Genomic DNA, 13,402 nt, shown 5'->3' with positions numbered 1-13,402 from the left:
ACCTACAAACTCATCCTAAGCATCATCCATTCATCCATGGCAACTGCAAGTTTCTGCTGAAAGAAGCTTTCCTTCAACTCTCAAGTGGACTTCACAAGTGATCTGCTTGATCTTTTACTGTCTCCAGCTTGATCTTTTACTGCTTCTTCTTAGAATATAAGAGTATGTGGCGGAGGATCAAGTTCTTTAAGACATTATAACTTTAAAATATTTAAAAGCCAGCAATTCTTTGTGTTAAAGGAAAATTCCTGTTTAGTTTGAAACTGATATAAAATAAATAATTGCAATTGAAACAATTTAAAGCTGAATTCTAGGTATGGGTTTTATAGCATAGTTACACTGGTCCAGCTTAGACTGAAGTAAGAATGCTTATTCCATACTTGTGGTATCCTCTTGGAAGCTGGAAATCTCTGTAGTAGCCTCCACTACTACAGCCATGGCTGCTATTTTGTGGATCCCTTGCTGAGCAGGTGCCCTGCTGCATTGTAATCACAGGGGCTTGGTGCTTAGCGCAGACCCCTTACACTTTTCTCAAATGTCTTCTCTGATTTGATGAGGTGGAGAAGTGGGATGGTGACGTCACAATCGCCACCTAATCCAATCAGAGAACTTCTACCTCTTACCTTCCCCTTCTGCGTTCTTCTTCTTTCTATGGTTCAACGCCCATATACCAGCATACTTATGTACCCTCTACATATATAATTTATTTAGTTACTGCGGAAGTTCTATCACCCACCTGTATACATCCTCCATATCCACCCTAGGGGAACCCTGCGATGTTTTGGCTGTGCTTTTGCAGTTGGACTCCCAGGTAAGTGGCAGTGCATCCACCTTTTCTCCTCCCCATATTAACAAATGTATTCCATATTTAATATGTATATGTGTGTGGTTTCACTATGTTTATATACAATGATCCCTTTTGTAATTTTGACTGTTTTGTATAATCTGTCACTTTTATTGTAGATATCATCATCCTCCTGATGAAGCGGTTATAGACCACGAAACATGTAGAGGACCACATGTCCCGTGAGGACCTACCATACTTTTGACTCCAATTTTGGAGCACCTTAAGCCTCCCTGACGGTATTCCCGAGTGTGGCTCGGGGTTAAATTTCAGCATCATTAGCAGTAACCCCGAGCCACACTCGGGATCCTGGAGCAGTATACTTACCTTGTCCCCACGATCCTGCGATGTCCCCCCGTGGTGTCTGCGGGCTCTGTCCTCCTCCCAAAGCCTCTCTGTGCTAGGCTCCGTTCCCTGCGAGCGTCATGACGCACGGGGGCGGAGCCTGGCGGCAAATTTAAAAAATGTAAAAATCATAATATATACAGTACTGTAATCTTACAGATTACAGTACTTTATAAAATTATTTCACATCCCTTCTGTCCCCAATGCTTTGTCCAATGCCCTGCATGCAGTTTTATATTATATATACTGTTCTTTCTGCCTGGAAACTTGAGCTTGTCCATAGCAACCAAAAAGTGTCCCTTTTACATCAAAAGTGGCTTTAGAACAGCTAGAAAACAGCGATAGTAAATTAGAACACTTGCAGAATTGAGCGATAGTGATTTGTGGGGAAATGTATTTTATTATTATTATATATTTTTTTTTTTTAATTATTTATTTATTATATTATAATTTATGATTTTGTGTTTCAAACTTCATCATACCCGGAATATCTACTAGACTCTTGGTGGACAGATTTATTATTATTATTTATTATTATTATACAGTATTTATATAGCGCCAACAGTTTACGTAGCGCTTTACAACTTGAGGGTAGACAGTACAAATACAATACAATTTGATACAGTAGGAATCAGAGGGCCCTGCTCCTTAGAGCTTACAATCTAAGAGGGGAGGTCAAGAGATACAAGAGGTAATAACTGTGGGTGATGTGCTGATTGAGAAGATAAATGTACAGTTGTTAGGTGGGGGCCAGATAGGCTTCTTTGAAGAGATGAGTTTTCAGGGATCGTCTGAAAGTGGATAAAGTAGGAGAAAAACGGACGGATTGGGGTAGAGCATTCCAGAGGATGGGGGAGGCTCTGGAGAAGTCCTGAAGGCGAGCATGGGATGAGGTGACAAGGGTGTTCGAGAGCAGGAGGTCTTGGGAGGAGCGAAGAGAACGATTAGGTTGGTATTTTGTGACTAGGTTAGAGATGTAGCTAGGGGCCAAGTTGTGGATGGCTTTGTAAGTTATAGTTAGTATCTTGAATTTAATTCGGTGACTGAATGGCAGCCAATGGAGGGATTGGCAGAGGGGTGTAGCAGACGCTGAGCGGTTTGTGTGGTGGATGAGTCTGGCCGCAGCGTTCATGATGGACTGAAGTGGGGATAGCCTATTTAGAGGTAAACCAATGAGGAGGGAGTTGCAGTAGTCAAGGCGGGAGATGACCAGGGAGTGGATTAGAAGCTTTGTGGTGTCGATGGTTAGGAAGGGGCGTATCTTGGAGATGTTGCGAAGACAGAGGCGGCAAGCTTTGGATAGTGATAGAATGTGGGGTCGAAAGGTTAGTTCAGAGTCCAGGATTACACCTAGGACCTTGGCGTGGGGAGATGGGTTGATAGTTGAGCCGTTGATCTTGACAGGGAGATCAGGGGAAGTGGCACCTGAGGGAGGAAATATCATGAGCTCGGTTTTGGATAGGTTGAGTTTGAGAAAGTGATGTGACATCCAGGCTGATATGTCTGCTAATAAGTTGGTAATGCGTGAGGAGACAGGTGGAGAGAGCTGGGGGGTGGAGAGATAGATTTGGGTGTCATCAGCGTAGAGATGATATTTAAAGCTGTGGGAGGCAATCAACTGACCCAAGGAGGTGGTGTAGATTGAGAAAAGGAGAGGTCCGAGAACAGAACCTTGGGGGACCCCAACGGAAAAAGGAAGAGGAGAGGAGGAAGTAGAGTTGTAAGTGACACTGAAGGAGCGGTGGGATAGGTAGGATGAGAACCAGCGAAGAGTACAGTCACGGAGACCAAAGGAGTGGAGTTTTTCGAGGAGGAGGGGGTGGTCCACTGTGTCAAAGGCAGCAGAGAGATCCAGGAGAAGTAGTACAGAATAGTGTCCGTTGGCTTTAGCCATTAGTAGGTCATTTGAGAGTTTAAGGAGAGCAGTTTCCGTGGAGTGTTGAGGGCGAAAACCGGACTGAAGGGGATCAAGAAGTTTATTCATGGTCAGATGGTCACTTAATCGGTTGTAGACCAGTCTTTCAAGAAGTTTGGAGGAGAAGGAGAGTAAGGAGATGGGACGTAAGTTGTTGAGATTGGTGGGATCCAGTGAGGGCTTTTTTAGTATGGGGGTGACTAGCGCATGTTTTAGAGAGTTTGGGAAGATGCCACAAGAGAGGGAGAGGTTGAAAATGTGAGTTAGAGAGCGTAGAATTGAGTCAGAGGGTGAGCATAGCATTTGCGAGGGAACAGGATCCAGGGGGCAAGTGGTTAGATGAGTGCTAGATAAAAGTTTAGCAACCTCAGTAGTAGTAGCAGGGTTGAATGAGGGAAGTAATGACTGTATCTGTGGACATGGGGTGTTGCATGGGGGAGGTTTTTGCGCATTGGCGATCTCCTCATGAATTGTATCAATCTTAGTTTTGAAGTGATTGGCAATCTCCTGGGCGGTGATTGAGTTGGTGGGTGGAGGCAGTGGAGGACAGAGTAGAGTGTTGAAGGTAGAGAAGAGTTGACGTGGACTGGATGAGAAGGTGTTGATGAGTGTGATAAAGTAGGTCTGTTTGGCAGTGTGAAGGCAGGAGTAGTATTTTAGGAGGGCAGATTTATATTGTGTGAAGTCTTCCTGGGTCTTAGTCTTATGCCACAGGCGCTCAAGAGCGCGGCTACGTTTTCTGAGACTTCTGGTGTCATCTGTTTGCCAGGGTTGTAGCAGTCGGGGCCTAATTCTGCGTGTAGTGAGGGGGGCCAGCTTGTCTAGGGAGGAGGACAGTGAGCTGTTGTAAATGAAAGTAGCTAGGTTGGGGCAGGACAGGGGGGAGATTTTGTCATAGAGGTGATCAGTAGCAGAGTAGAGAAGAGAAGGGTTGAGGTGGCGAAGGTTTCTGCGTGTAACTGTTGGGCGGTTGGAGGGAGAAGAGGTGGAAGACAAGGAGAGAGCAAAACTAATAAGGTGGTGATCAGAGATTTAAGTGTGTTATTGCTAAGAATTACAGGTCTACAATATAAAACGGCAAATTTCTATGCAAAATAATTGTACCGCTTTGAGACGCAAACATCTGAAATAATTATGCCGCCAGGGAGGTTAAGTATCTACACAACTTTATAGACACCCCTTGATTGTATATATTGTTCTGTCTTGATTATTGGAAAAATATGTTCTGTCTCTTTTTGTGTGTATAATAAAATACATTTTTTATTCGTAATTTGTATATTTGTCCCAATTGGTACCAGGATAGTCCTTCCAACCATAGTGAAGATCAGTTTGGGGAACTGTCTCCGTCCTCCCAATTTCCAATTCACTAGGATAATGGTACATCCCTTATAATCCCCCCCACCCCTTTTTTCGTAATCTTAATCCTTTGAGGCCCACTCCCTTTATTTTGCCATCAGAGAACACATTGCATTCTTTGAGAAAAAATGCAAGGCATTCTGTGAATGGTGTATGTGCTGAAAAAGCTACCTCTTGTGGCGACTATACAGTAAGGCAGCCACTCGGCACTGGACCCATGAGTTAGTGGCGATCACTGTAGTCCAAGCTGGACCAATATAACTATGCTAAAAAAATCCTTTCCTGAAATTCAGCCTAAATATGATTAAAAATAATTGTGTTTTAAATGAATTCTAGTTACAGCACACACATTTGTTTTATAATATCAGCATTGTAATTGCAACACAAATAATAACTATAACTGACAATCCAATATGTGCTTACTTGAAAAATCTTTCATACTGTGAGTGCTGCCTGTCTGCTGGCCATCTCCTTCCACAACTTTCTTGATTCTCTGCATGCTCTGCAGCTTCCACTCTGCTGTTTACTTTCAGTTTCTAAGGACTACATATCTCATGGTACCTTAAAGTGCTACTAAACCCAGTAATATGAAAAAAGTTAATCAGCCCCCCCCCCCAGCTTATAAGTCTTCTTGTAACATAAAAAAGGCACAATATACCTTTTTGGCTGATCTGTATACCATGGTCAGGTGATAAACTGCAGGGTTTGCCCAAGTGCTGAGTGTTCAGGTTGGAGGAGATTTCTATTACAGCCTGTGTCCTAATGCTGTTATGGAAGGCAGAACATCCATGAATCAAGATGTGACATCCCCCCCCCCCCCCCCCGTGTTCTTTTTTTTAGTTACTGGGCATAGGGAAGGAGGGGGGGACTGGGCTATCATATAGGATTTGTATACACACCCAAATGTGTGATTTCAATACCATGTGACCTGAAAAGCTCAGCTCAACAACGAAATGTCCTCTCCAACAATAGAGACCAAACTGAGCATGTGCAGCTTTACTACCCTCACCGTTTCTTATTTGGCTTTGCCAAGAGAGACTCTACAAGAGGGGGAAGATGTGTGCATGCAGGATCAAAGAGCCTTTTTGCACAATGCAGAGGATAACCCCTTAAATTCCACAGTGAGTATAACAAGCTTGCTATTCTGCATTTACAGACTGATTTTACTGTTGTGGGTTTAGTAACACTTTAATGCCTGCAAGCTGTGATTCGTGTAGTGGCTAAATCTCCTGAAACGCCTCCTCAGCATCTCTGTAGTTCAGAAGGCAGGCTCTATGAAATGTGTTACATAGCAGTGCCTACTCATAGGTCATAGTGACACGACAGGAACTTATGTGTGGGATTCCTCAACAAGTAAATTTTTAAAAACCTACAAAATTGTTCAGGTTAATAGAGGTAGGCTATAAGTAATTGATATACAATGTGGAAATTAATATATGATTTTAGTTTTATTATTTTTTAAAATAAAGCACCTTTAAATTGCAGATACAAAATACACAAAGAAGAGTACAGAGGTAACATAGTCAAGTGTTCCAACATTGTTAAACCACACACATTAGCAGAACAGTATAGGAAGCATTAGGACAAAACCAAAAAAGAATGGGCATTAACCCTTTCGCCATCTGGACCTACAGCACTGCTCCAGCTGGCCAGATCCGTACGGCGTACGGACGTCATTCCTCCTGCTGAAGTGACCATAAGCTGATCTGCTGATCAGAGCCATTCACTTAAAATTTTTAAAATGAATAAATAAATTTGAAGACCTTGTTCAAACAGGGCGTGTTTACCTGCATGGGGATGCACAGGTGTTCCAGAAACAAAATTGTAGACCTGCACCAGGCTGGGGAGACTGAATCTGCAATGGGCAAGCAGCTTGGTGTGAAGAAATCAACTGTGGAAGCAATAATTAGAAAATGGAACACATACAAGACCACTGATAATCTCCCTCGATCTGGGGCTCCACGCAGGATCTCACCCTGTGGGGTCAAAATGATCACAAGAACTGTCAGCAAAAATCCCAGAACCACACGAGGGACCTAGTGAATGACCTTCAGAGAGCTGGGACCAACGTAACAAAGGCTACCATCAGTAACACACTACGCCGCCGGGGACTCAGATCCTGCAGTGCCAGACATGTCCCATTGCTTAAGCCAGTACATGTCCGGGCCCGTCTGAGGTTTGCTAGAGAGCATTTGGATGATCCAGAAGAGGATTGGGAGAATGTCATATGGTCAGATGAAACCAAAGTAGAACTGTTTGGTAGAAACACAACTCATCGTGTTTGGAGGAGAGAGAATGCTGAGTTGCAACCAAAGAACACCATATCTACTGTGAAGCATGGGGGTGGCAACATCATGCTTTGGGTCTGTTACTCTGCAAAGGGAACAGGACAACTGATCCGTGTAAATGAAAGAATGAATGGGGCCAAGTATCGTGAGATTTTGAGTGCAAACCTCCTCCCATCAGCAAGGGCATTGAAGATGAAATGTGGCTGGGTCTTTTTAGCATGACAATGATCCCAAACACACCGCCCGGGCAACGAAGGAGTGGCTTTGTAAGAAGCATTTCAAGTTCCTGGAGTGGCCTAGCCAGTCTCCAGATCTCAACCCCATAGAAAACCTTAGGAGGGAGTTGAAAGTCTGTATTGCCCAGCGACAGCCCCAAAACATCACTGCTCTAGAGGAGATCTTCATGGAGGAATGGGCCAACATACCAGCAGCAGTGTGTGACAACCTTGCGAAGACTTACAGAAAACGTTTGACCTCTGTCATTGCCAACAAAGGATATATAACAAAGTATTGAGATGAACTTCTGATATTGACAAAATACTTATTGTCCGCCATAATTTGCAAATAAATTCTTTCAAAAATCAGACAATGTGATTGTCTGGATTTGTTTCCACATTTTGTCTCTCATAGTTGAGGTATACCTATGATGACAATTACAGGCCTCTCTCATCTTTTTAAGTGGGAGAACTTGCACAATTGGTGGCTGACTAAATACTTTTTTTGCCCTACTGTATATCACAAACGTAGACAACATACAGTCAGATCCATAAATATTGGGACATCGACACAATTCTAATCTTTTTGGCTACATACACCACCACAATGGATTTGAAATGACACAAACAAGATGTGCTTTAACTGCAGCCTTTCAGCTTTAATTTGAGGGTATTTACATCCAAATCAGGTGAACCGTGTAGGAATTACTACAGTTTGTATATGTGCCTCCCACCAAAAGTAATGGGACAGATTAACAATCATCCATCAAACTTTCACTTTTTAATACTTGGTTGCAAATCCTTTGCAGTCAATTACAGCCTGAAGTCTGGAATGCATAGACATCACCAGACGCTGGGTTTTATCCCTGGTGATGCTCTGCCAGGCCTCTATTGCAAATGTCTTCAGTTCCTTTTTGTTCTTGGGGCATTTTCCCTTCAGTTTTGTCTTCAGCAAGTGAAATGCATGCTCAATCGGATTCAGGTCAGGTGATTGACTTGGCCATTGCATAACATTCCACTTCTTTCCCTTTGGTTGCTTTTGCAGTATGCTTTGGGTCATTGTCCATCTGCACTGTGAAGCGCCGTCCAATGAGTTCTGAAGCATTTTGCTGAATATGAGCAGATAATATTGCCCCGGAACACTTCAGAATTCATCCTGCTTTTGTCAGCAGTCACATCATCAATAAATACAAGAGAACCAGTTCCACTGGCAGTCAGTCATACATGCCCACGCCATGACACTACCACCACCATGCTTCACTGATGAGGTGGTATGCATTGGATCATGAGCAGTTCCTTTCCTTCTCCATACTCTTCTCTTCCCATCACTCTGGCACAAGTTGATCTTGGTCTCATCTGTCTATAGGATGTTGTTCCAGAACTGTGAAGGCTTTTTTAGATGTTGTTTGGCAAACTCTAATCTGGTCTTCCTGTTTTTGAGGCTCACCAATGGTTTACATCTTGTGATGAACCCTCTGTAATCACTCTGGTGAAGTCTTCTCTTGATTGTTGACTTTGACACACATACATCTACCTCCTGGAGAGTGTTCTTGATCTGGCCAACTGTTGTGAAGGGTGTTTTCTTCACCAGGGAAAGAATTCTTCGGTCATTCACCACAGTTGTTTTCCGTAGTCTTCCGGGTCTTTTGGTCTTGCTGAGCTCACGGTGCATTCTTTCTTTTTAAGGATGTTCCAAACAGTTGATTTGGCCACACCTAATGTTTTTGCTATCTCTCTGATGGGTTTGTTTTGTTTTTTCAGCCTAATGATGGCTTGCTTTACTGATAGTGATAGCTATTTGGATCTCATATTGAGAGTTGACAGCAACAGATTCCAAATGCAAATAGCACACTTGAAATTAACTCTGGACCTTTTATCTGCTCCTTGTAAATGGTATAATGAGGGAATAATACACACCTGGCCATGGAACAGCTGAGCAGCCTATTGTCCCATGACTTTTGGTCCCTTAAAAAGTGGGAGGCACATATACAAACTGTTGTTTTTCCTACACCGTTCACCTGATTTGGATGTAAATACCCTCATATTAAAGCTGAAAGTCTGCAGTTAAAGCACATCTTGTTTGTTTCATTTCAAATCTATTGTGGTGGTGTATAGAGCCAAAAAGATTAGAATTGTGTCGATGGCCCAATATTTATGGACTTGACTGTATATATTGTGATACGCTCTGTATTTTCCTCATCAACCCTACTGCAGCCAGGTGATGAGTGGCTAACTGTGACTTAGAAGTTCTTAATTTAGTTTGCTAGGGTTTTTTTGTGCAGTATTTATTAGGGTTGCACCGATACCAGTTTTTTAAGACCGAGTACGAGTACAGATACTTTTCCTCAAGTACTCGCCGATAACTATTTACCAGTACCTATTTTTTTTTTTTTTTTTACATATTTTTTTTTTTTTGTATTTACATTTTTATAACTTTAACTTTTTTTTGTGGGGAGGGGGTTTTTGTTTAGCATGGAGGGAGGGGGGTTATTGTTTAGGGTGGAGAGATGGGGAGGCTGTTATTTAGGGTGGAGAGGTGGGAAGGGGTGTTATTGTTTAGGGGGGAGGGGGGTTATTGTTTAGGGTGGACAGGTGGAGAGGCTGTTATTGTTTAGGGTGGAGAGGGGGTTATTGTTTAGGGTGGAGAGGTGGGGAGTTATTGTTTAGGGTGGAGAGGTGGGGTTATTGTTTTGGGGGGAGGGGTGTTATTGTTTAGGGTGGGGAGGGGGTTATTGTTTTGGGCAGAGAGGGGGATTATTGTTTAGGGTGAAGGGGCGGGGAGGGAGGGTTATTGTTTAGGGTGGAGAGGGGGTTATTTTTTAGGGTGGAGAGGTAGGGTTATTGTTAGGGGCGGGGAGGGGGTTATTGTTTAGGGTGGGGAGGGGGTTATTGTTTAGAGTGGAGAAGGGGAGGGGGTAATTGTTTAGGGTGGAGGGGCAGGCAGGGGGGTTATTGTTTAGGGTGGAGAAGGGTCTTATTGTTTAGGGTGGAAAGGTGGGGAGGGGGGTTATTGTTTACGGTGGAGAGGGGGAGGCGGGTTATTGTTTATGGTGGGGAGGGGTGTTATTGTTTAGGGTGGAGAGGGATGTTATTGTTTAGGGTGGAGAGGGGGGAGGGGAAGGGGAGGTATTTGGGAACCCACACACTGCCAATCACTGCACTACAACACCCAGCAGAAATGCCCTCCCCCTCCAAGAAGTTCTGCAGCAGCAAAGCCTGGCTCAGTGCAGAACACACTACTCACCAGGCAGGCAGAACTGTCACCATGCCGCCGCCCGCATAGGAGCCCAAGGAGGAGAATCGCATCGCCAGAGGACAAAAAAAACAGAGCTAAGGGGGAGGAGGTGGAGCCGGCATGAGAGGGGGTGGAGCGGGAGGGGGCAGAGCCGGTCCAATGCGGGGAAGGGAAATTTCCACTGACAGCTGAAACGTCATTGGTTGTTAAGGATGCGGCGGCCCCACTCCTTAACAACTAATGACTGCCTGCATTCTTTTGTATACATTTCATCTGTCAGCAGGGGAATCGCGTTGACAGATGAAAGAGCCAAGCCTAAAGGTATCGGTTTCAGGTATCAGTGCATTTGCACGAGTACCAATACTCATGCAATGGTTAGTATCAGTATCTGTGCAACCCTAGTATTTATCATAGGATGTGGTACCGGGCAATTATTGTCCATTACTAGAGGGTCCTCCACTGTGCCCCCCCCCCCTTTCCATTCCCTCTCTTTCCATCATAAACTTTAGTATGCCCCGTGTAAACGAGGCCTTAGAAGGAATTTAGAAGGAATTTTGTAAGTTATGTTGTGTTTGTGTGCTAATAATGATTTTAGTATATTTTTTTGTGAACATAACGATTTGATAAACATTTGTGAATGATTTGGGCGGTCTTTTACAAATTCTGAAAGCTCTAAGTGAAAAATGATAACCTCTGTATTTTTTTGAGTAAATTGTGTTTAAAAAGGCGCAATTTAAAATGTACAAATATTTTTTATGTATTAACTCAATACAGTTTTAGCTTTATATTTAGTAGGCATTTAGCAGGAATTTTGTAAGTGTTGCTGTGTTTGTGTCCATGAATAAAGATTTTTGTGTATTTTTAGCGAAAATATTGTTTTGATAAACATTTGCGCAAATATCATGAGGTCTAAAAAAAAAAAAAAATCAGTAGCACCTTCTTTTTATTCTACAAATTATGTGCTTTCATAAAATATATGGTTTGGGGGGTCTTTTACAAACTCTGAAAGCTGTTACTGAAAAATAATAAGGCCATAGTAAAATTAATGGCACCTTCGTTTTATCCTATTGTTCCTATGCTTTCAAAATTGGTCTGGCCACCTGAGTTTAAAAGTGGAGCGCAGGGCCTGGCAGCGAAAGGGTTAAAGGCTTAGGTCAGCCAGCTTTTGGCTGGTAAAACTAACAAATCTGCCAAAACTGTAAGGCGATAGCCTAATCAAGATATCAAATGAAGGCTATCAGGAGTTACTGGCATACTACCCACCTATAAAGGAAAAATAAACAAATATTGTGAATGAGTAGAAAAGAGAAGGGAAAGAATGAGAAAGCAGTGCAGAGGAAAGAAGAAGAGGAGAAAAAAGGGGAGCGGTGCGTAGGGTGGGGGAAGGGGTGATAGAGGATTACTCCATCATGGCCGTCTATTGTTTATGGGGATCATCCTCCATGATCCAATCCTGAAATGCTGAGGAAAATCGCAACATAAACCAGGAGGCCCAAGTTTGAATATATGATTTAAAATTTTGACAATAGAAACACTAGGGTGCACTGCTGCCTAAGGCGCAGCCACAGGCGCTGGTCTCCCTACTCTCCGTCAGCTTCCTAACACTTCACTGGCTTCCCCACACACTGTGTCGATGTTCTGCATACCGCTGAAGGATTGGATGATGTTAGCTGGAGACAAAGCTGTCTCCTGCAAACTTCAGCCAATCTGCGAAGAAGAGGTATCCAGCCAATGAGGTGCCGCGCAACATCACTTTCTTCTAGCTCCCCAAGCAGTCTCCACGCGGAGCTAACGTTGGCAAGGAGGTGAGAAAGCATCCCAGCCCAGGCATTTGGCGATATGTTAAGAAATGTATCAGTAGTTGGACTTGGACTGCAAATCATTTGCTTTTTTAATATAATGGTATAATCATGGTAATATATTTTTTTTCATAATGGCACACCGTGAAATAAAAACAATGGGATAGACAGATGACCCTTCCCCACTTTTTCCTGGCAGGATGATGAAAAGGCTGCATTTGCTGAGATCAGAGATTTCTACTGTTTTTAAAAAAATGTAAGTTTTATTTATTTTTTTGGGGGGGGGGGTGCAAGTAGCTGGTCTTGCTTAGGGCGCAAAATATTCTAGCACTGGCCCTGACAGAATCCCAATGCTGGGTACACTCTCAGTCCACTCTCAGTATCTAAAAGTCTGGCCCTCTCTTTGATTCTATTTGGGGAAGATTTTACCATAGTTTTGCAGGATTTTATGGGCCAAGTTGCAACTACGACTGCTGCCTTCAGTTGGGTACAGGTATTTTGCACGACACCCACCGTGTCTCCCATAGCCTTGCTTCAATCAGATATACTGTCTGACAAGTGGACATCAAAAATGCCATTTGTCCAGTGTATCAGCACTTTTGTTACTTTTCTATAGGTCCCCAGCATTTCAAGCTTATGGCCCTGTTATTCGAACTATGCTTTGGACATCAATTGTTCTCCATGATTCTGGCACCTGTACTATCCTTGCTACACTTCAAAGGTATACACATTGTGGGATATCTTGATGACCTCCTGTTAAGGGAGCAGTCAGCATAGGTTCTAGCCAAAAATGTGGCTTGGTAAATTCAGACCTTGTATAAGTTTGGTTCATTCATGAACTTTCAGAAGTCAGTTATTAAAATGACTCATTGTTTGGAAAATCTGGGTCTTATCCTAGAAGAAGATCAAGTCAGAGTTTTTACTCCCCCAAAAAAAACCTCTAACTCTCTGCTCCCAGACCCAGACTGTTCAGTCCAGGAGTCAGCTGACTTTTTTATTTTGCATGGGAACCCTTTGGCTCATAGTAGCTTCCTTCTAGGCAGGCCCATTTAACCAATTCCACTAGAGACACTAAAAATCCTGTAATCATGGGTTAAATCAGTTAAATCTCTGAACAAACTGAGTAACCTGACGAAACCAGTGGTGTTCTGGAGTGAGGGTAATTCCTTCCTTACGAGTTCCAAGTGTGAACCACCTAACATCTAGGCTCATTAACAAACTGAACAGGTTTGTCTATGTACAGAGATCCTCTGGTGGAAGCAGCAGATGCTCTAGTGGCTCAGTGCGATCAGTACAACCTGATCTATGCCTTTCCTCCCTTAATACTCTGTAACTGTGTTCTGCAAGATGAAGATGGATGGCATCCATTTATCCTCATAGCTTCAGATTGGCCTGGGGCTCATGA

Source organism: Aquarana catesbeiana, linkage group LG04 (genome assembly GCF_042186555.1).
Source record: "Aquarana catesbeiana isolate 2022-GZ linkage group LG04, ASM4218655v1, whole genome shotgun sequence".
Taxonomy (NCBI): Eukaryota; Metazoa; Chordata; class Amphibia; order Anura; family Ranidae; genus Aquarana; species Aquarana catesbeiana.
Note: the sequence above shows the minus strand (reverse complement) of the source record.